Source organism: Pongo pygmaeus, chromosome 5 (assembly GCF_028885625.2).
Source record: "Pongo pygmaeus isolate AG05252 chromosome 5, NHGRI_mPonPyg2-v2.0_pri, whole genome shotgun sequence".
Lineage (NCBI taxonomy): Eukaryota > Metazoa > Chordata > Mammalia > Primates > Hominidae > Pongo > Pongo pygmaeus.
Genome location: NC_072378.2, coordinates 96,250,653 through 96,275,711, shown reverse-complemented (window position 1 = coordinate 96,275,711; position 25,059 = coordinate 96,250,653). Strand labels below are relative to the sequence as shown.

Here is a 25,059-nt window from a genome sequence, read left to right as displayed (position 1 = left end):
GTGCAGAAGCTCTTTAGTTTAATGAGATCCCATTTGTCAATTTTGGCTTTTGTTGCCATTGCCTTTGGTGTTTTAGACATGAAGTCCTTGCCCATGCCTATGTCCTGAATGGTAATGTCTAGGTTTTCTTCTAGGGTTTTTATGGTTTTAGGTCTAACATTTAAGTCTTTAATCCATCTTGAATTGATTTTTGTATAAGGTGTAAGGAAGGAATCCAGTTTCAGCTTTCTGCATATGGCTAGCCAGTTTTCCCAGCACCATTTATTAAATAGGGAATTCTTTCCCCATTGCCTGTTTTTCTCAGGTTTGTCAAAGATCAGATAGTTGTAGATATGCAGCATTATTTCTGAGGGCTCTGTTCTGTTCCATTGATCTATGTCTCTGTTTTGGTACCAGTACCATGCTGTTTTAGTTACTGTAGCCTTGTAGTATAGTTTGAAGTCAGGTAGCATGATGCCTCCAGCTTTGTTCTTTTGGCTTAGGATTGACTTGGCAATGCGGGCTCTTTTTTGGTTCCATATGAACTTTAAAGTAGTTTTTTCCAGTTCTGTGAAGAAAGTCATTGGTAGCTTGATGGGGATGGCATTGAATCTATAAATTACCTTGGGCAGTATGGCCATTTTCACGATATTGATTCTTCCTACCCATGAGCATGGAATGTTCTTCCATTTGTTTGTATTCTCTTTTATTTCCTTGAGCAGTGGTTTGTAGTACTCCTGGAAGAGGTCCTTCACATCCCTTGTAAGTTGGATTCCTAGGTATTTTATTCTCTTTGAAGCAATTGTGAATGGGAGTTCACTCATGATTTGGCTCTCTGTTTGTCTGTCATTGTTGTATGAGAATGCTTGTGATTTTTGTACGTTGATTTTGTATCCTGAGACTTTGCTGAAGTTGCTTATCAGCTTAAGGAGATTTTGGGCTGAGACAATGGGGTTTTCTAGATGTGCAATCATGTCATCTGCAAACAGGGACAATCTGATTTCCTCTTTTCCTAATTGAATACCCATTATTTCCTTCTCCTGCCTGATTGCCCTGGCCAGAACTTCCAACACTATGTTGAATAGGAATGGTGAGAGAGGGCATCCCTGTCTTGTGTTAGTTTTCAAAGGGAATGCTTCCAGTTTTTGCCCATTCAGTATGATATTGGCTGTGGGTTTGTCATAGATAGCTCTTATTATTTTGAGATACGTCCCATCAATACCTAATTTATTGAGAGTTTTTAGCATGAAGAGTTGTTGAATTTTGTCAAAGGCCTTTTCTGCATCTATTGAGATAATCATGTGGTTTTTGTCTTTTGTTCTATTTATATGCTGGATTACATTTATTGATTTGCGTATATTGAACCAGCCTTGCATCCCAGGGATGAAGCCCACTTGATCATGGTGGATAAGCTTTTTGATGTGTTGCTGGATTTGGTTTGCCAGTATTTTATTGAGGATTTTTGCATCAATGTTCATCAAGGATATTGGTCTAAAATTCTCTTTTTTGATTGTGTCTCTTCCCTGCTTTGGTATCAGGATGATGCTGGTGTCATAAAATGAGTTAGGGAGGATTCCCTCTTTTCTATTGATTGGAATAGTTTCAGAAGGAATGGTACCAGTTCCTCCTTGTACCTCTGGTAGAATTAGGCTGTGAATCCATCTGGTCCTGGACTCTTTTTGGTTGGTAAGCTATTGATTATTGCCACAATTTCAGAGCCTGTTATTGGTCTATTCAGAGATTCAACTTCTTCCTGGTTTAGTCTTGGGAGGATGTATGTGTCGAGAAATTTTTGTCACCACCAGGCCTGCCCTAAAAGAGCTCTTGAGGGAAGCAGTAAACATCGAAAGGAACAACCAGTACCAGCCACTGCAAAATCATGCAAAATTGTAAAGACCATCGAGGCTAGGAAGAAATTGCATCAACTAACGAGCAAAATAACCAGCTAACATCATAATGACAGGATCAGATTCATACATAACAATATTAACTTTAAATGTAAATTGACTAAATGCTCCAATTAAAAGACACAGACTGGCAAATTGGATAAAGAGTCAAGACCCATCAGTGTGCTGTATTCAGGAAACCCATCTCACGTGCAGAGACACACATAGGCTCAAAATAAAAGGATGGAGGAAGATCTACCAAGCAAATGGAAAACAAAAAAGGCAGGGGTTGCAATCCTAGTCTCTGATAAAACAGACTTTAAACAAACAAAGATCAAAAGAGACAAAGAAGGCCATTACATAATGGTAAAGGGATCAATTCAACAAGAAGAGCTAACTATCCTAAATATATATGCACCCAATACAGGAGCACCCAGATTCATAAAGCAAGTCCTGAGTGACCTACAAAGAGACTTAGACTCCCACACAATAATAATGGGAGACTTTAACACCCCACTGTCAACATTAGACAGATCGACGAGACAGAAAGTTAACAAGGATACCCAGGAATTGAACTCAGCTCTGCACCAAGTGGACCTAATAGACATCTACAGAACTCTCCACCCCAAATCAACAGAATATACATTTTTTTCAGCACCACACCACACCTATTCCAAAATTGACCACATACTTGGAAGTAAAGCTCTCCTCAGCAAATGTGAAAGAACAGAAATTATAACAAACTGTCTCTCAGACCACAGTGCAATCAAACTAGAACTCAGGATTAAGAAACTCACTCAAAACCAGTTGTACATGGAACCTGAACAACCTGCTCCTGAATGACTACTGGGTACATAATGAAATGAAGGCAGAAATAAAGATGTTCTTTGAAACCAACGAGAACAAAGACACAACATAGCAGAATCTCTGGGACACATTCAAAGCAGTGTGTAGAGGGAAATTTATAGCACTAAATGCCCACAAGAGAAAGCAGGAAAGATCCAAAATTGACACCCTAACATCACAATTAAAAGAACTTGAAAAGCAAGAGCAAACACATTCAAAAGCTAGCAGAAGGCAAGAAATAACTAAAATCAGAGCAGAACTGAAGGAAATAGAGACACAAAAAACCCTTCAAAAAATTAATGAATCCAGGTGCTGGTTTTTTGAAAGGATCAACAAAATTGATAGACCACTAGCAAGACTAATAAAGAAAAAAAGAGAGAAGAATCAAATAGATGCAATAAAAAATGATAAAGGGGATATTACCACCGATCCCACAGAAATACAAACTACCATCAGAGAATACTACAAACACCTCTACACAAATAAACTAGAAAATCTAGAAGAAATGGATGAATTCCTCGACACAAACATTCTTTAAGAAATAAAAATGAAGGGCTTTTTAAACATACGTAGGTTTAATATCACCCTTTTTTTTCTCACTGGGATATAAGAAAATTTTCAAGACCATAAGAGTATTGCCTTTGAAGATAAAATTGGATTGTCTAGGACTCTGTCTATCCAGAGCCCAACCTTGTGCTTTTAAATCTATCATTAGTCTTGCTTCTGCAATGTTAATTCCAAAGAAACCGCAATCATTTCAGCAGATATAAGTCTTCCCTTCTACTCCCTTCAAACTTGCTCTGTTATTCATTTTAAAGATGTTCTGGAAGAGCAAATATAGTTGCTGGGTTGCCTCAGGGTCTCCTCAAAGGTTTGTTTGAGGATCTGATTTAGTGACAAGGTTTAGTACAGATAAGGACAAGACTAAAAATACAATCTATCTAAAAGTATTTAGCATAGGCTCAGCACATGGTTGGGGCAGGGTGTTTCTTGTATATGAATCCTCAAATCAACACTGTTTCCTGGAGATTGAGTCTGTAGATGGATGCTATAGATCTAATATAAATCAGCAAGTGTTCCCCTCCACCTCTTCATGCTCCTTAGAAAATTCAACAAGTATTCTATAACATTTTTTTAAGGCTATTAATTGTGCCAGGGTTTTAAAAAAATGTTTTACTTTCATTTGCTTTTCTATTTAAAGATCACCTTCATTATCCTCTGAATTCTGGTAGCTGTTTTTAGTAGTGCAGAGAGGGTCCCTCATTGATTCACCTACTTAACATTGTTTCTACCAGCTTTCACTTGCCATTTGATGGGGAAGTGCTTCCTGTTGCATGAAATGGCAAGTGCAAGCTTACCTAGTAAGAAGTATAATCTGCCATTGCAGAAACTAAGTCTCCTGAGGAAGGATGAAACCTGTAACACAGGCCCCATCTGTAACACACATTGATCAGCTGAATAACTCCCACAGAGCCAAGTATTTAGGTGGCATAAGATAACATAAACATTTGGCCATGGTCTGGAAGAGTGTGTTTTATCAGAAAGAAAGAACAATGGCTTTTGCATCTTTTATTTTCCATTCATGTGTTTAATATCATGATTTATGAAAAGATTGTTAATCGGTTACGATGAAGCCAAGATGGCTATTTTATTTCCCTAGATGTTATAAATTTTAATTTCTGTCAATAATGAGTGATGAGAAAAATAAATCCTTATTCAATCAAGTCACCTTAAATGGAGGACAAATATATTGAATTTAATTCAATGGCTTCAGGGAAGTTTCAGTTAATAACCCTGGATCAAGGAATTTAGAGGAACTCTAATCACCACAGCTAGTCAGTTCATCTTGACCCTATATAATGTTGAAAAACTTATACTCCCTATAATATAGGAGAATCAAGAAATTATTTTCTATGATTTTCTTTAAAACAGATATGTTTTCAAATATAAGCAATCAACAGTTTCTCTTCTAGTAGTACATGCATAGTGTTGGAAACTGTCCAATAAAATGAAGAGTGTACTTTATTTGGAAGGTGGCCAATACAAAATGATAGATGGGATTATATATTCTTTATCTAATAGAGCCTATAAAGCAGTTTAAAAAAATCTATGATTTACCTAAATAGCAACTCCAGTTAAACAAATTAGTTAGGAAGAGCTTTCAGCTATTCAACTAAGAGCAATAAATAAGATTTCAAAATCAATCACATAATTCTTTTCTGAGATTATGCCAAGATTAACCATATAATATATTGGCTTTCATTTATCCTGACATTAATGTGTATTATAGATTCTGTTGGTTTATGATCTCCTTAAAATGTATAAAGCATAGTGATAAAAGGAGAGTTAATTTCTGGGTCTTTTTAAAGAACAGCCTGTCAACATGTTCTGTTCCACTTCTGGCTTAAACCTTTTTCAATTCTGAGGTTCATAAGGGCACATTTATAAGTTGTATTATTATGATATGTTTAATGAAAGCCCTTTGTGTTTCTATTAGATATTTTTTATATTCTACCTTCTCATATAAATGTTATGGAGCTTGTTGTATCCCTTCTAACTGAATTGTAAACTCATTGAGAGCAACCATTATGTCTTACTCATTTCTATACTTCAATTAGAGCCAAGCAATAGCCATCATATACTGGGTGATCTCTAAAAAGGTCTTGGATAAAACTGATGATAATTTGTAAAGGATTTCTACTTAATTGAAAGTAATGATGGCTCAAGGCCAAGAAAATATGCTGCAGCACGAGGTAGAGCTTTCTTTTGGGAGACATCATTATGATTCCATAGTAACTACAAGCAGTCTAGGTAAGGGTGTGGTAAGCATCCTTTCTTTGATTTATAAGGAGAAATCTCCAGATAATATCCAGTTTCTTTTCCTCTGAACTGGTGGGCCAAGTTGAAGGATACAAGTATCCTATCTCTTTGTAAGTCTACCAGCAGTTTCACTGGTGGGTGCCTCTTTAAACCTTTTTATTCCGTTTTCAGAAATAGTGGTCCCTGTAGACTTTAGACTCTCAGTGAGTCTGCAGAAGGCTGGGGAGGGAAGGGCTAGACTTTGATAACAGGAGTCCTATCTGTCCTTTCACAGACCTGGGGAGACCTCAACCCCAGACACTTTTGTAGAGCCCAGCAGCCTGTCACTAAGAGTTTGTCATAAAGCATAATGTATCCCTTGTCATATACACGAAGTTTCAAATTTACCTCCCAATTCTTAACTACCAGTTGACAATTTTCATGACTTTTTGGGCATAGGTCACAGTAACAGTTCATAAAACCACTCCATTATTAGCATTGTATTAGGCATTATGGCAATATCAAAATACACACATGGTACATGGCAAAATCATGACATTTATAATCTACCTTGCAAGGTCGAATGTTGGAAATTATATACACAGATGGTACCTTACAGCAAATTAGATAGTACATATTGAAATGTCTTTAAAACTATTGTGAATTATACAAATGTCAACAAAGTGTATAGGAAATAATGATAGCTAGAATATACAAAAATATATTATTAAATTTGTTGTATATATAATTTGTTATCATAATGGTACTATAACATTTGATACTGATCAAAACCAAATGTGGCTTCCTATCAACTGACATCAAAAGTAAAAATACCAAGAGGCATTCTTGAAGAAAGTGTATGAAACAGTGTGATAAACAGACAATTAAGGGAGGTAGCAAAATTCATTTTTTTCATGATACAGAATTTGTACCTTTGGAATTTTGTACCAAATGAATGAGTTGCCTATTTCAAATATTAAATAAAACCTTCACAAGAAGACTGAACTTATTCCACTTGAGTCTCCCGTTCTTTATCATAGAATGCAAGAAGTAGAAGAAAAGGTTAGTTTCAAGTCCTCCTTTTACAGGTTTGAAAACTAAGCTCCAAAGAAAGTACTAATACAGCCAGTCTCTCTTTTCAGAAAAATTAGAAAAAATGAAATACATCTACAAAATAAAATTTTGCAAATACTTAGTAGAAAATACCCACATAACTAATCCAAATCAATTTTTATTTTATTTTTGTTTTTATTTTCTTGAGACAGGGTCTCACTCTGTGGCTGAGGCTGAAGTGCAGTGGTGCAATCTTGGCTCACTGCAACCTCTGCCTCCCAGGTTCAAGCGATTCTTGTGTCTCAGCCTCCGGAGTAGCTGGGACTACAGGTGCATGCCACTACACCTGGCTTATTTTTGTATTTTTTGTAGAGATGGGGTTTCCACATGTTGGCCAGGGTAGTCTTGAACTCCTGACCTCAAGTGATTCTCCCACCTCGACCCCCCAAAGTGCTGGGATTACAGGCGTGAGCCACTGCGCCCAGTGCCAAATCAATTTTAACAAGTTTCTTTTTAGACTAGATTGCCAGTTTGCAATGATTGACTTATTTAGGACCACGTTGTTAACAGAAGTAAAAGAGAAGATCAGCCAAAATTAGATGCCAGTTTAGTGACTCATTTAAAGACAACTTACATTTATCATTTTGATTATTTTGTACAATTTATCTCTCAGCTTTGCTCTTTATGACCTTGTTTTCTTAAGAAGAAAATTGCAGTAAATTAATTGTGCAACCAATGAGTCTTTTCTGTAATAGTTTACTAAAAATCAAATCTCAATCATTGGAACAAGAATAATGAGAAGTATGGAGAAAGAGGAAAGGAGGGGAAGAGCAGAGAGGAGAATTGTAGGAAAACTCAGAAAAAAGAAATGCCTCATTGGTATGGTGTAAGATATTTAAAGATAAAGCCTCTTAATGCTGCAGTCATTTTGTTATACTTCCTACACTTCTGATCCAAGTCCATTTTCACAGAACCACTAAATCTAACAGCTGGGAGGGATTTTGAAATTCTCTAGTTTCATTTATTATTCTAATCTAACAAATGAGAAAAACTGAGTTCAGAGAGGCGAATTGACTTTTTTTTTTTTTTTTTAAAGAAAAAGCTGACAAACTAGTAAAAAAGCTTCAACCAGAATTACAGCTGAAGATCTTCGGGTGTTACAGCTCATAAAAGCAGCGTGGACCCAAAGAGTGAGCAGTAGCAAGATTTATTGAGAAGAGCGAAAGAACAAAGCTTCCACAGTGTGGAAGGGGACCCCAGTAGTTGCCCCTGCTGGCTCCGGCAGCCTGTTTTTATTCTCTTATCTGGCCCCACCCACATCCTGCTGATTGGTAGAGCCGAGTGGCCTGTTTTGACAGGGTGCTGATTGGTGCGTTTACAATCCCTGAGCTAGATACAAAGGTTCTCCATGTCCCCATCAGATTAGTTAGATACAGAGTTTGGACATACAGGTTCTCCAAGGCCCCACCAGAGCAGCTAGATACAGTGTGGAGTGGTGCACTCACAAACCTTGAGCTAAACACAGGGTGATGACTGGTGTGTTTACAAACCTTGAGCTAGATACAGAGTGCCAACTGGTGTATTTACAATCCCTGAGCTAGACATAAAGGTTATCCAAGGCCCCACCAGAGCAGCTAGCTACAGAGTGTCGATTGGTGCACTCACAAACCTTGAGCTAAACACAGGGTGCTGATTGGTGTATTTACAAACACAGAGTGCCGATTGGTGTGTTTACAGTCCCTGAGCTAGATATAAAGGTTCTCCAAGGTGCCACCAGAGCAGCTAGATACAGAGTGTCGATTGGTGCACTCACAACCCTTGAGCTAAGTACAGAGTGCTGATTGCTGTGTTTACAATCCCTGAGCTAGATATAAAGACTCTCCATGTCCTCACCAGACTCAGGAGCCCAGCTGGCTTCACCTAGTGGATCCCGCAGGGGGGCTGCAGGTGGAGCTGCCTGCCAGTCCCGCGCCATGCGCTCGCACTCCTCAGCCCTTGGGTGGTCGATGGGACTGGGCGCTGTGGAGCAGGGGGCGGCGCTCGTCGGGGAGGCTCGGGCTGCACAGGAACCCACAGAGGTGGGGGAAGGCTCAGGCATGGTGGACTGCAGTCCCGAGGCCTGCCCAGCGAGAAGGCAGCTAAGGCCCGGCGCAGGCGCAGGCGCAGGTGCAGCGCCGGTGGGCTGGCACTGCTGGGGGACCCAGTACACCCTCCGCAGCCGCTGGCCCGGGTGCTAAGTCCCTCATTGCCCGGGCCGGCAGGGCCGGCCGGCTGCTCCGAGTGCGGGGGCCCGCCAAGCTCACACCCACCCAGAACTCCAGCTGGCCCGCAAGCGCCGCATGCAACCCCAGTTCCCGCTCGCGCCTCTCCCTCCACACCTCCCTGCAAACTGAGGGAGTGGGCTCCAGCCTTGGCCAGCCCAGAAAGGGGCTCCCACAGTGCAGCGGTGGGCTGAAGGGCTCCTCAAGTGCCGCCAAAGTGGTAGCCCAGACAGAGGAGGCGCCGAGAGGGAGCGAGGGCTATGAGGACTGCCAGAACGCTGTCACCTCTCAAAACCAAGCTGCTTCTAGCTGTACAAAATGAAATAGCTATCTTCAAAAGGAAGTACAAATCCCCTGTAACATTCGGAGCAACTCAAGTTATTATTGGATCACTGTGAAAGTTGGAAAGATAAGCCCAAAATCATATTTGGGTTTATTTTCTGCATTCTCATCTGATAAAATGAGGTTAGTGATGTGTGTACATGTGTGGTATATGGGTATGTATTTGTGAGAATGTGTGTTGTGTGGGATGTGTGTATCTGTGTGTATGTATTTGTGAGAATGTGTGTGTGTATGTGTGTTGGGAGGGTGTTTGAGTCGGGGTTGAGGCGTGGAGGTTGATATTAACTAGTTTTTCCAGTATCTATACCTGAAGCAAAATAATCTGCCTCTTGCCAGAATGTGATTTTAAAAGGTACAAGGCAAAGCTGTATCCTGTGCTTTGGTGATAACACTAATCAATAATTACGAGCTATTCTTTTGACAGTTTAAAATGTGTTGATGATGTTGGTGGTGGGGGTTAGCCATTTGATATTTAAAGCCAGCTTTAATTTAATTTAATTTTTATCTGTTCTCCCTCTCAGAGATTTAGGCAAAGTTGATTCTCAGCATCCATCAAAGGAAAATGATTATAGCCAAAATACTTTGAGCTTTCACTCAGCAGTTGTATGTTTGAGGCTTTGGAAACACAACATGTTGATCTCAGGTTTTTACGCTAATTCTGTATGTAAGGAAAGGGGGAAAATCTGTTACCATGCCCTTGGAAACCAAAGTGTTCACAGTATTAGTAGCTAAATATTGGTTACAATTTAGTGTTAATTTTCATCCTAAACATCACTTAATATGTGAATTCTTAAGGCATGCCGATGCATCACACAGAGCAGAGACCTTTCCTGATCTGTTTAGGGTTGTGTTCATGGCACCTACAAGACAGCCGGGCATAAATACGTGCTGAATGAATGCAGAAAAGAAGAAGTCAGATGTTTGGTTCTAGAATCCTGTCTGTCTTTTTCACTTTATACCCTATGGTTTCAAACAGCTCCCTGAATATATATACTTTAGTTCTGTAGGTTTCATAAAAAGTTCTTGAGGGCCAACTCTGGGCCATCCATGGTGTTTGGCAGTCAAGTAAAGGTCTTTACCTATGAAAAGCTGACGTGGTGGCCTGGGAGAGAGACATTCAAATATTCTCTTTACTCCATCACTCTTCTACAAGATAAGGACTTGGCTGCGTGTGTTCGTATGGTTCTTGGTACTTTACTACCCATAGTATGCTTTATCTCTGGCTAATTGTGTTTCCTGCTCAACAGAAAAGACAGGGAAGATACTATGTTTGCCAGCAGACTCCTGGTGTCTAGTTTATTACCAGCATATGCTGAAGGCTCAGTAAATATTTGCAGATGGAAGAGAGTGAGAGAAGAATGAGAGAGGTCCTGTGGAAAAGTGTGAAGGTATGCACAGGGTACTCTGGGTATTTTAGGAAGTTTCTGGAAAACTTCAGGTAAAGCTTTTTTAGAGCTGTGCCTTGAAGGTTGAATAAAAGGTAGTCTCTAAGATAAAGTAGGAGGAGGTTCCTAAGCTGAGGGCCGTCCACACAGTTGTGGAGGTGGTGACTTAGCATGATCAGGGGAGTGGTCTGCAAGCTCACAAGCACCACTAGAACTGGAGGGTGGTATCCATACTTGGATAACAAAAAGGTCACGTATAAAGCTAGTTCTTTTTACATGTCAGAGCTTTAAAAACTTAACTACACATTGCTATGGATTTATTCGGCCCACTGTTTTCTTTTTGGCCAACTAAAGACCATACTGAAAAGGTAGATCTATGATGTATTCTGTTAACTAAAAGTCTCTCTTGGCATTTCAACAATTTTCACTGACATCCTAAATTTAAAATAGATCAAGAATTTTTTTTGAGTTAAAGATCGTAAGAGAGAACTTCTCATTCCCCCTGGTTTCTGTGCTTGCCCTTTAAAGGAGTTTCTCTCTTTTGAAAGTATTCACTCATTCTATGCCACTTGAGGAGTGACTTAACTGATAAATAACTGGGGAAAGGGGCACTTCATGTGGAGCCACATTCTTTCCCTTACTCCATTGGAAGTTGCCAATGCATGGGCCTGTGTTCTCTCTCTGCAGTGAGTTCACTCCAACTGCTCAGTCCCAGCTCATGAGGGAGCACTGTAAGATCCAGGCTCTCCACTCCCTCTGGGAAGAAGCTCAATTCAGGCTGGGAAGGGAAGGGCTTGGTCTCTCATGCATGTTTTGTTTTCTACTCCCGCATTAACAATAATGAGGTTGATAATAAATTGATCCATACGTGATTTCTGTATCTATTTCTCATTTGCTTTAGAACTCTGAAAGGAGACATACGTGATTAAGTGGAACTTTACAATCTAAACAAATGTTACAATAAAGCTAGTTTTATTCTTGGCCTGTTTGTTGTATGTATGTGTATGTGTATTGAGATACAGGGAGAGGACAGGAATGAGAGAGGCATACATATATTAACTTTTGTTAACCAGATGTTAAATTAGGCAGCAGGACTTATTCTCTGATGATGCTAGTTATTATAGTTTAAATGAAAATAATCTCTTGGCTCAGCTTAAAATTCAAAAGCAATAAATATTCCAACTACCTTCACTGAAATAACCATTACTTGCTATTTTAAGTGTTTTTGAAAATTTAACTTGTCACCTATTTTCTCTTTAAAGTTTATTAGCTTTTTGGATTCTGAATATTATTTTCCCAGGTGGAATTCTGATAATAACATAAATTTATTTCTACTAATCAATCTTTTTCAGATCATTTGGTATCTAAGTGAAGAATATTATAAGTGAAGTACTAGTATATATTTTAATAAGAAATTATGGTTTATAAAGTGACTTTATATATATTATTTAGAATAGTGATTCTTAACCATTTTATATTTAATAACTATTTAGCATATAATAAAAGCTATTTACCTCTTCTTAAAAATATATATGAATGCATATGTTCACAGAAATTTCTCAAACCCTGGGAAGGCAGGGTTCTTGAATCAGGCTCCACAGTAGAGATCTGCCACTATATATAGCTCAAGGGCCAGATCTAGCCACTGCCTGTTTTTGTATGGTCTGAAACCTAAGCATCGCTTTTACATTTTTAAATGATAAATAAATACCAAAAGAGGAATATTTTTGACATACGAAATTTAAATATCAATGTTCATAAGTAAAGTTTTATTGGAACACAGCCACACTCATTCATTATCATACTATCTATGGCTCCTTTCCAGGTACAACAGTAGAGCTGAGTAATTTTGAAGACTAAAGTATTATCTGGCTCTTTGTAGAAAACATTTTGCTGATCCCTAATCTCAAGTTTCAAAGTACGTTTTCTGCTTTTAATTGTATTTTGCTGGGTGTTTGTTGAAGTATGCTTAAGTTTAATTAGGATTTGAAAAGACCTTTCTGTACACTACTTTAAAGAATATATATTTACTAAATGGTTTAAAAAATAATATTAGAAGTCATTAACATGGTGTTTGGAAGAGTATTTAATGGCATGGTGAAATGCTTATAATTCTCTAAGTGGGAAAAAAGTGTGAAATAGAATAATCAGTATGACCTCAATTATATAATTTTTTTAAAAGTAGAAACAAGTTTAGAAGAAAATATACTCAGATGTTAAGCCTTTTAATTGAAGTTAAGGAGTATTTAAAATTTTACTTTTCAGTACCTTTCAAATTGTATACTGTAATCTATCACTTTGGTAATAATGAAACATAAGAAAAATATTGAAAAAAATGGGAGTATAATTGTTTAATTAAAAAAAATTATAGGTCAAAAATTAGAATATTTTGGGCTGGGCACGGTGGCTCATGCCTGTAATCCCAGCACTTTGGGAGGCTGAGTTGGGCGGATCATGAGGTCAGGAGATCGAGACCAGCCTGGCTAACATGGTGAAACCCCGTCTCTACTAAAAATACAAAAAATTCGTTGGGTGTGTTGGCGGGCACCTGTAGTCCCAGCTACTAGGGAGGCTGAGGCAGGAGAAGGGCGTGAACCCGGGAGGTGGAGCTTGCAGTGAGCCGAGATTGTGCCACTGCACTCCAGCCTGGGCCTCCGTCTCAAAAAAAAAAAAAAAAAAATTAGAATATTTTGTGATAGTATAACTATCAAAATGTCAAAATGTTCAAGGGAACAAATGAATAGACTGAATATAATTACAACACTAGAAATCATTTTTATAAATGAAATCTTAATTTAGATAGCATGACAGCTTGGTGTCAGATTTTTTTCAAATGCAAATTATACCCATGAATCTACTAAGGAAGTGTTGATCTTTATGTGACAAAAAAGCTTAAAGAAAATTGGAAGCATTTTAGTTCTATACTAAGAGGCATTTGGTCAAAATTGATGATAGACAGTTCCCTGTCAATAGGATCCTCTTTAATGTTCATTAGCACAATAGAGAGTTTCATGATATAAAGAAAATTGAACACCTTGACTTTTTCAGTAGGTTTATACTGGCTTGATCTAACTGATCAATAAATGAATGAAAATATGAATGAATGAATTACATGGATGTATGACTTTGGTACTGTCAAAAATAATAAATAGTTTGATACCTTGATCAGGAGAACTGTTAATCTTCTTTTTAAAAGTATTAAGGGTCAGAGAGGTAGCAGCAAGATAGCCAACTAGAAGCCCCTGGTGCTTATGCCTCTGTCAAAGACAGCCAGAACAATGGAAAAGCAGCTGCATTTTAAAACTAATAGAAACCTGGTTGAGCACAAAAACTCAGGATGCCTACATAGAGAATAAGGAAATGCCAGGCCTTCACCATCCCTTCCCCAAGTGGGATCAGCTGGGAGCCAGGAGGAACTTCTTATGGTGAGGAGGTAAGCAGGATGACTCCAACAATCTCCATCAACACCTTGGACACCAACAGACCTTCCCACTGGTGTTCTCTGCAGTCTTCTCAGGCACCAAGCCCAACTGGTGAAGCTGCCTGGAGTCTATATAGCTGTGCTTAGCCAGAGAAGGAGTTGACACTGTGCCCCACCTGCTGTGGCCCATGTGACTATTGGCTATGGCATCTTGGAACAGGAACTACAGCTAGACTGAGCCTTACTCAAGGAGTAAGTAGTCATGGCTCCCCTTCATCCCTGAGACTAAACCACCCCTGAACCACCCCATCCCCAGAGCCCCACATCCCCAATATGTGCTGTTAGCAGCTGTTAACACTTTTTCCTGTGGGGTCAAGTGGAAGTGGAATTGCTCTACCAACTCCTCCCCCTGCCCCTGCTGAAGCAGCACCCTGTCTCTTGGGAAAACAGTACCTTGGCTATTCAGAGCAGTCATGTCTCCCTGGTGTCTAAGTTGAAGTGGTGCCCTGCATCCTAGGAAATGGTGCCTTGGCCATCCACAGCAGTCATGCACTCCATTACTTAAGCTTAACTGATGCCCTGCATCCCAAGAAAACAGTGCTTGTGCAGCCCAGAACAGTCACATCCTTCAAGCCTGAGCTGAAGTGGCACGTTGTCCCTTGGGGAATTAGTGCTCTGGCTGAGCTGAGCAGAAACTGAGCTGAGACAGCCTGCTCTATAAACTGAACAACTTTAGACTTTGATTCCCTGGAGCTGGCCTAGCTCTCTAGAGTCGCAGATGCAGAAGTACCCCTCTATCTAGGGAGTGGAGTCATTGCTGTGTTTTTTCTTACCCACCTGTCATCCAGGGAACAAACAACAGCTGTCCTCCATCATTCTGGAGTACTGAAAGCAAATACACTTGGCCCCACACATTCTGGGATACTGCTGAGCACCACCATCCCAGGGTCTACAATCACTACTACCCAGTGTCTCATCCCTTGGAACCTGAGTTGCCACTGAGCCCTATTGACTCAGGTTCCTGAATTGCAGCCATACTGTGCTCCCAAGGCCAAATTTCCAGAGCACTCCTTATTTCCTGGAGTCAGGCCAGTGCTGTGCCCTGCCCCCAGGGGTAGAATCACAGCTACAACCTGGCACCCTGAGCCTGAGCTGCTAGGGGGTGCCTCAGAATCATAGATCCTGGCTCTGTGGGTAACCTACATCCAACCCTGCCACAAGGGGTGAAGCTGCACCCCAAGCCCAGTTGCCTCAATAGCTTTATGAGATACTGAGCTGAAAACTCCTACTGCACATAGAATCCTGATCACTGCATGTAGAACCCATGCCACTGCAGCTGCTTGTAGGCCATGTCAGACTTGAAACCAAATGGGATGCACTCAGCTAAGTCTCCTTATTTTAGAGAAAACCAGAATAGGAGGATCCCAGAAGCCCTTAACACAAAGAACATTAAAAACCTATGTTGCCAATGCCATTGCCACAAACCTCTAAGCATAGGCTATGAGACACCCACAGTTATTCCTGACCTTGAATACAACTGAAGAAGCTGCACAGAGACTATATCTCTATACCTATCTGGAAACATAGTCACTACACCTTTTCTAACTGCACAGTAAAACTCAACTGCAGGATGAAAGACTTTCTTTATGAAAATCACTCCACAAAGTTTGAAAAAGGTGATTATTTCACTAGATACATAGACATCAATGCAGAGACACAAGAAACATGAAAAAGCAAGGAAATAAGAGACCAACAAAGGAATATAATAACTCTCTAGTAACAGACCCCAATGAAAAGGAAATCAATTAATTGCCAAAAAAAGAAATGTAAAATAATGATTGTAAGGAAACTCAATTAGATACAAGAAAATACAGATACACAATTAAATAAGAAAAACAATTCACAATATAAGTGAAAAATTCAATAAAGAGATAAAAATCATAAAAAGAACAAAACAAGAATCCTGCAGTTGAATAATTCAATGAATAAAATATAAAATACAATAGAGAGCTTCAGCAGCAGACTTGATCAAGCAGGGAAAAGAATCTCTGAACTTAAAGCTAGGTCTTTTGAAATTACCCAGTCAGAGAAAAGAAAAAAAGAAATAAGAATGAAAATGAGTGAAGAAATCCTGTAAGACTTATTGGAAAACATTAAACAAACAGATATTTGTATTATGGGATTTCCAGAAGGAGAAGATAAGGAAAAAGTATAGAAAGCCTGTTTAATAAAATGATAACTGAAAACTTCCCAATTTAGTGGTGGGGGTTGTGGAGGAGGGATATTTGAACATCCAGCTCCAGGAAACTCAAATTTCCCCAAATAGATTCAATCCCAAAAAGGTCCTCTTAGAGGTACATTATAGGCAAATTGCCACAAGTCAAAGACAGAGAGTTCCAAAAACAGCAAGAGAAAATTGTCAAGTCACATAAGAGAACTGCATTAGACTAATAAATTTTGCTACAGAAACCTCACAGGCGAGGAGAGAATAGAGTTATAAACTCAAATTGATGAAAGAAGAAAAAAAAAATTGCTAGCTAAGAATACTATACCCAGCAAAGTTATCCTTCAGAAATTAGGAAGAAATAAAGCCTTCTCGAGGCAACCCAAAACTGAAGGAATTCACCACCACTCACCTGGCCTTACCAGAAATGCTTAAGTGATTTCCACTTACATCTGGAAGTGAAAATCACTGTCATGAAAGCACACAAAAAGTATAAAGCTCTTGGTAGAGCAGATATATGAGGAGAAAGAGAAAAGAATCAAACCTTGTCACTACAGAAAACCACCAAACCACAATGATTAACTATAAGAGAAAAAGAAAGGAACAAAAGATATACAAGACAACAGGAAAACAACAAAATGGTGGGTGTAAGTCCTCACTTATCAATAATAACCTTGACTGTAAACAGACTAAATTCCCAACTGAAAAGATATAGACTAGCTGAATGAATTAAAAAAAAGAGACCTAACTATATGCTGCCTAAAAGAAACTCACCTCACTTAAAAAGACACATATAGAATAAAAATAAGGGATGGAAAAAGAAATCCATACAAATGGAAACCAAAAGCAAGGGAGAATAGCTATACTTGTTTCAGATAAAGCAGACTTTAAACAAAAAGCCATAAAAAGAGACAAGGTTATTGTCACTTCAGCAAGAAGATGTAACAATTGTAAACATACACACCCAATACCAAAACATCCAGATTTATAAAGCAAATAATTAAACCCAAAGGAGAAATAGATTTCAGTACAATAATTGTTGGGGACTTCAACACCACTCAGCATTGGACAGATCATTCAGGCAGAAAATTAACAAAGAAACATTTAATTTAAACCGCACTTTAGACCAAATGAACCTACCAGACATTTACAGAACATTTCATTCAACAGCTGCAAAATACATATTCTTTTCATTAGAAAATGAAACATTCTTTAGGATAGACCACATGTCAGACCACAAAACAAATCTTAACAAATTTAATAGAAATCATATCAATTTTTGACCACAATATAATAAAACTAGAAATCAAAATAACAAGAGGAACTTTAAAAATTGTACAAATACATAGAAATTATACAACATGTTCCTGAATAACAAATTAGTCAATGAAGAAATTAAGAGGAAGATTTTTAAATATCTTCAAACAAATGAAAATAGAAACACAAAATACCAAAACATCTGGGGTATAGCAAAAGCAGTATTAGAAGATAAGTGTGCAGCAACAAACACCTATATCAAAAAAGTAGAAAGATATCAAATAAACAAGCTCATGATGCACTTCAAGAAACTAGAAAAGGAAGAGTAAGCCAAGCCCAAAATTAGAAGGAAAGAAAGAAAAGCATACATAAATAAAATTAAGACTAAAAAATACAAAATATCAACAAAATGGAAAGTTGAGTTTTTTTGAAAAGATAAACAAAATCAACATTCCATTGGCTTGACTACCCAAGAAAAACATAAAGGTCCCAATAAAATCAGGAATGAAAAGGAGACATTACAACTAATACCATAGAAATACAAAAAATTATCAGAGACTATTATAAACAGCTATATACCAAAAACTTTAGAAGACCTGGCAGAAATGGGTAAATTCCTGGACACAAACAATCTATCAAAAGTGAACCAACAAGAAAGAGAACACCTGAACACACCAATTACAAGTAATGGCATTAAGTCTGTAATAAAAAGTCTCATCAAAAAGAAGCTCAGAATATGACAGCTTCACTCTGGAATTCTACCAAAGATTTATAGAAGAACTAATACAAATTATCCTCAAATTCTTCCAGAAATTGAAGATAAGGGAATTCTTTAAAACTCATTCTACGAGGCCAGTGTTACCTTGATACCAAAACTAGTCAAGGATGCAATAACAACAAAAGAAAACAATAAGCCAATAAACATGATAAGCATAGATGCAAAAATCCTCAATAGAATACTTGGGAACCAATCTGGCAGCACATTAAAGAGATTATTCACCATGTAGGTAAGATTTATCCCAGGGATGTAATATACAAATGAATAAATGTGATACATTACATCAACAAAATGAAGGGCAAAAACCATTTGATCTTCTCAAAAGATACAGAAAATGTATTTGAGAAAAATTCAACATGCCCTCATGATAAAAATTCTCAGCAAGTTAGGTATAGAAGGAATGTACTTCCACATAATTAAAGCCATGTATGACAAACCCACAGCCAATATCACACTGAATGGTAAAAAGTTTAAAGCTTTTCTTCTAAGATTTGGAACAAGACAATGATCTCACTTTCATCACTTTTATTCAAAATAGTACTGGAAGCCCTAGACAGAGCACTTAGGCTAGAGAAAGAGATAAGGAGCATCTAAATTGAAAAGGAAGTCAAATTGTCCTTATTTGCAAATAACAAGAGCTTTTATATAGAAAATCATAAAAGCTCCACCAAAAATCTCAGAACTGTTAAACAGATTCAGTAAAGTTGGAGGATACAAAAAAAAAAATACAAAAACCAGTAGCTTTTCTATACACCAAAAACAAACTAGTGAAAAAAAATCAAGAAACAAATTGCATTTATAATAGCTACAAAAAAAGCCATGTAGGAATAAATTTAACCAAGGAGGTGAAAGATCTCTACAATTAAAACTGCAAAACACTGATGAAAAAAATTGAAGACACAAAAAATGGAAAGATATCTCATGTTCATGAATTGTAGACATTAATATTGTAAAAAGACAATACTACTAAAAGTGATCTACCAATTCAATGCAATGCTATCAAAATACCAATGATGTTCTTCACAGAAACAGAAAAAAATCTCCTACAATTTATATGAAAGCACAAAAGACCCTGAATAGCCAAAGCAATCCTAAGCAAAATGAACAAAGCCAGAGAAATCATATTGTTGAACTTCAAAATATATTTCAAAACTATAGTAACCCAGATAGCATGATATTGGCATATAAATAGAGACATAGAACAATGGAACATAATAGAGAACCCAGAAATAAATTCACATATTTACAGCCAAATGATTTTCAACAAAGCTGCCAAGAACATTTAATGGGGAAGGAACAGTCTCTTTGAAAAATGATGCTGGGAAAACTGAATATTCATATGCAGGAAAATGAAACTGTATTTCTACCTCACATAACATGTAAAAATCAACTCAAAATGGATTAAAAACTTAAATATAAGACCTGAATATATGAAGCAACTAGAAGCAAACATAGGGGAAATACTTAAGGATATTGGTGTGAGCAAAGATTTCATGGATAAGACCTCAATAGCACAGACAACCAAAGCAAAAATAGACAAATGAAATTATGTCAAACTAAAGAGCTTGTGCACAGCAAAGGAAACAGTCAACAGAGTAAAAAGACAACCTGCAGGATAGGAGAAAGTATTTGCAAACTATTCATCTGACAAGAGTTTAATATTCGTAATATAAAATGAGCTCAATAGCAAATAAAAAATCACATTAGAAAGCAGACAAATAAGCTGAATAGACATCTCTCTAAAGAAGACATGCAAATGGCCAACAGGTAGGTACGAAAAATGGTCAATGTCATTAATCATCAGGGTAATGCAAATCAAAACCACAAGAAAATGTAATCTCACCCCAGTTAGAATGGCTATTACCAAAGAGACCAAAAAAAAAAAAAAAATGCTGACAAGGATTTGGTGAAAAGCAAACTCTTATATGTTATTTGGAATATATACATATATATGCCCATTATGGAAAACAGTATGAAGGTTCCTCAAAAAATTAAAAATAGAACTACCATATGATCCAACAATCCCACTACTGGGTATATATCCAAAGGAAAGGAAATCAGTATGTTAAAGAGATATCTGTATTCCCATGTTTATTGCAGCACTACTCACAACACATAGCCAAGATATGAAATTACCTAAGTTTCCATCAATAGGTGAATGGATTAAAAAAAGTGCTATATATCCCAATGGAATATTATTTAGTTGTAAAAAAGAACAAATTTCTGTCATTCACGGCAACATGAATGAGCTTGGAGGACATTATTGTAAGTGAAATAAGCTAGACACAGAAAGATAAATACTGCATGTCCTCATGAATATGAAGAAGCTAAAAAAAAGTCAATCTCATAGAAGGAGAGAGCAGAATAGTGCTTACTGGAAGCAGAAAAGGGTAGGGGGAAGAAAGAGATAGCCAAAGGTAGGCTAAGAAATACAAAATACAGCTAGATAGGAGGAATAAGTTTGAGTGTTCTATAGCACTATAGGGTAACTATAATTAGCAATTTATTGTATATTTTCAAATAGCTAGAAGAGTGGATTTTAAATGTTCCCAACATAAAGAAATGAAAAATAAGGTAATAAATATGCTAATTACCCTGATTTGATCATTTGTTGTATACATGTATACAAATATCACATTGTACCTGATGGATATGTACAGTTATATGTCTATAGTAATAATAATAAAAGCAAAAAAGAAAAAATTTAAGAAGAAAAAAATCTGAGAAGTCATGTGACTTATGACATGTTACTTAAATTGTTTTATGAACTATTGTAAGAGATAATTAAACAAAATCAAGCTGAAGAACAAGCCCGAGAAGCATATTTCTCCACTCCACTTCCACACCACCATCTTTAGAGCATTATAATTGCAATGATATTGGAAAAATACAAAAAGGTATATTTTTAAATGTGAGGAGACAACCTGAATATATCAAAATAATCTACTCAGGATCCATTTGGTGAGTATTCCTTTGGCAAAATGAATATGCAATGGAATAGCTCAAAGCTTTGCTAAAAATCAAGTGAGATAAATTTAAGGTCCATTGGTGCTGGAAGTATAACCGAAGAATTTGAGAAGACAAAAAATAAAAATGACTACTGTTATTATTATTCTAATATAAAATTCTATAACACAGCTGTTTTAATTATATCTTTGAGGTAGGGAGGCAAACTCACTTGCCCTCATTCATAGAAAACTCAGTATGAATGACACTTCAAAACCTTGACTCTCGTCTCCACATCACACTATTGTTTTCAAACAGACTCTCTAGCTTTATTTATATAATGAACGTAAACCTTGTTGTTGACATATCCTAGTATGTTCTAATCAGGGTAATTAGCCCATGTGAAAGTTTAGACATATGGTGAGGATAAGGTAAATCCAAACCCATAAGAATGCTTTACTAGTTCATATAAAATACTAGGGTATGTCATCAATAAGCTTATTATTTATTTTTATTTTAAATGGAGTCTCCCTATGTTGCCCCGGCTGGTCTTGAACTCTGGGCTCAAGTGATCCCCACGACCTTGGCCTCCCAAAGCTAGGATTACAGAAGTGAACCACCATGCCTGGCCTTAAGCTGATTATTTTGCAGGGATTTGAGGCATGTTGGGCAAAAAGGAGTCCTCCTTCTCCTCCTCTTCCTCTACCTCTTTCTTCTCTTCCTCTCCTTCAATGAGCTTTCAGGGTACCAAAAAGTAACCAAGAAAAATGATGGTAATTGGAGAGGAAAAAGATAATTACAAGAACAAGGAAATGCAAGCTGGTTTAACTAATATCTGATTCAGAGCTTCCCATGCGAACCGAAGTATTCAGCTTTCATTTCTAAAGAGATCATGTTCCCTCGATTGAGAAAATAAAAACAGAGAAATTAAATATCTGTCTCTAAATATTCTCTAAATCTCTAAATATTCTAAACTCTTATTTGTAATATTATAGTAGAAAAGTGTACCCAGTCTTATGTAAGAAACACTAATTAATTTAGCTTTACTTAAAATGTTGGTAAGTGTAATAAAAATAAGAGGTAAATTTGTCAGTGAGGTGGTGTTATATTAAAACACAAATCTACTACTCTTGCTTAGGTAGAACAGTCCCAGATTTGGCAACTAATAATAATGTGAGAATAAATAGAACAAGTGTAGAAAACAGGCACTAGAGTTTACCTTCCCCTTAAAGCAATGTGTATTATGGCTTTAAGCATATATCATAACACATATGCTAAGAAATATCTTGTATGATACATATGTTTGCGATACTTATGTTAAATTTTAATCCATATGCTTTGCTAATAAAAATGCTAGTATTTACACATGATGGTATTGTGGATATAAAATGAGGGCTAAAATGGCTCAAGGATTTCCTTACATTTTATGTATGAGAGCTATGCATTTGTTAATAATTCTTTTTAGTTTCCAATTTTCTAAAGTCTGAAATGACAGCTGAGGAGCTGCATTTGGTTTTCAAATGAATGATAGGTACCAAAGAGGATATGACTAAAATAGTGAGAGAGAAAGCATTAACACATATGGGATGTATGCTTTTTGCCTGAATAACACTACCTCTGTTTCAAGAAGTAGCACTTTAGATTGATAGAGTCTATTATATATTTCTGTGGGCTGGAAACACAGATATTTTAATTTAACCTTAGAAAATTAAAGATTATGAATTTTTGTATGCCCACTTCTGGAAAGTAGGCAGATTTTTCTTGAAAATAGCAGGAATCTCATTAACTCCGTTTACTTAAAACCTGTAAGTGACTTCAAAATGTGCTCTTGAAATATAAATCTAGTCATAAAATATGCTCAGTGATAATGTTATTCATTCAAATAAATTAAGCCAAATAAAATCTCAAGAGCCCTCCTCTTCTTCCTCTTTTTACAACAATAAAGCTATACCCCACATTAAGACCATTAGAAAAACTCAAGAGGCAATTCCAAGGCGTTATCTGGCCCCTGTGTTACCTCCACATGCAAGTTATAAGAATGAGAAATCTGAAAAGCTCAGCATATAAAATTTGATAACCTTTAGCTAAAATGGCTAAGAAACTTCAAAAGGCATACACTTTTGCCAAGCAAAAGTTTTCTTTTAAGCAGTTACTGGAAAGTTTATAAAAATTTCTCATCCTTAAAAAAAAATTAGAGAAGTCAAAATACCACAAAACAAAACAAAGGAAACAATTGGGGGAAAGAACTCACTTTGTCTTAAAGCCGTTTCTTCCTGTGATTTAAACAGTACGAAAGGAGAATATATGTTGATTATTTTTCCTCCAATCCACATGCGTGTCAACTCCAAAAGGAACAGAAAGTCACCAGCACCATCTGAAGATCCCTTCCAACTGCAGGCAGCTTTTTCAACTTTGCAGGAGAAAACAGAAGGGTCCCTGCATTTCCTCCAAGTCTTACACCATGTACATGACTCCTACTGGGATGAAAAAGCACTATTTGTCAATTTTTACTTAAAACTATGAGTAACAAATTCTCTGTAGGACATCCTTAAAGGGAAATTCTGCCAGGATTAGCATTCGAAGTATCTGGCTAAGCTCCAAAAAGTTTAAAATACACAATGTTCACACAGATGCATACACACTTGAGAAATTTCCACTAACTAGGCTAAATTAAGGGCATATTTATAAAAATAATACTCTAAAAGGATGATGTATTTTCTGTTTCCTCAATCTGTTTTTGGCTTTGTTTTCTGGTGGTGATCAGAACCCTTCTTTTAGGTTAGAAATGTCTGAACTGCTGAGCTTTTCTTTTGGACTTTGTCTCTTAGAATCTCCATTTGAGGCCATCTGGAAAGGGATGAGGTCCCACGCTCTTACCTGCAAAGCTATTGGTACCTTGAGAGATGGCCCCCTGGATTGTGGCCTCTATCACTCCCTTCTTGGGAAACTGGGGAACTCTGAGACATAAGTTTGAGTAGAATACTCAAGGTAGTTCCCTGCTCTCTGGACTTGCAGTGTGGACGCAGCCTTCCCTGCTCTGCCTGCTTCCTGGTGAGCTGGCCACAATTGTGATGTCACATCCATGGCTCTATGACTTCATAAAGCATAAACTCATTGAGTCTTTTGAAATCTTCAAAACACAAAAAGTAGACAGAGATGTCAAGAGTTGGATCTGAAGAAATTTTTGGATATTAAACCAATCCACAGTAGGTATCCTCAGTGGGGCACACTGATTCATAAAGCAAGTGACATTTTCTCTTAGAATCTCCATTTGAGGCCATTTCTTCAGTTTGGAAGGCAGGGTGAGAGAAGAAATTCTGCCTTAATTCCAGACTAAACTTAAACTGTCCTTGTTCTAACTGCTAAAGGAATGAAATGTTAATATCTTCTAAGGTCAAACTTGGGTATATACAGTCAAAGAACTTGAGCTAGAGAAATGCAGAGCCAGTTAACTGTATGTTTTGTTATTCACTTGACTTTAATGATTAAGACATTATGAAAATGAACATATGGCGACTAACAACAATAAATTTGGATTCAGCAAAAGGACCCAAGTATATTTCATTAGTAATAGATTTTAATCCTTAGGACACCATTGCTAAACAGGTACTATCTGTATTTTCCTTGTTTTATGGGCAAGGAAAGCAGTCCTTGAGATGTAAAAGTGCCTGGGACCATCACCCTCTTTATTTGTTCCCATGCTTCCTGAGAGGGTAATCTACATCCACCAAGTCATTCCAAACCTACTAAATTCTGAGCCTCCTCCTGCCTCCCAACTTATTGCAATCTGTCTTTCACTTGAACCACTCCAAAAAAGCTTCATTAAGATCATATACAACCTTGATTAGCAACCCAAAGAGTATGGTCTTCAGTCTTACCAAA

At 37.3% G+C, this 25,059-nt stretch overlaps 1 protein-coding gene across 2 annotated transcripts in view; it reads right to left on the bottom strand.

The window, feature by feature from the left end:
- FHL5 (four and a half LIM domains 5) overlaps positions 1 to 24,253 on the bottom strand; it is a 61,412-nt gene extending 37,159 nt beyond the window's left edge. Inside the window, exons 1-2 of one of the 2 annotated variants that reach the window (XM_054490850.2) lie at positions 24,055 to 24,253; positions 23,429 to 23,654 (exon numbers count right to left, since the gene is read on the bottom strand). The gene's annotated coding sequence lies outside the window, so the exon portion shown is untranslated. The remainder of the gene's footprint in view (positions 1 to 23,428; positions 23,655 to 24,054) is intronic. The other variant, XM_054490848.2, reaches the window with a different exon arrangement.
- Positions 24,254 to 25,059: the final 806 nt, after the last annotated feature.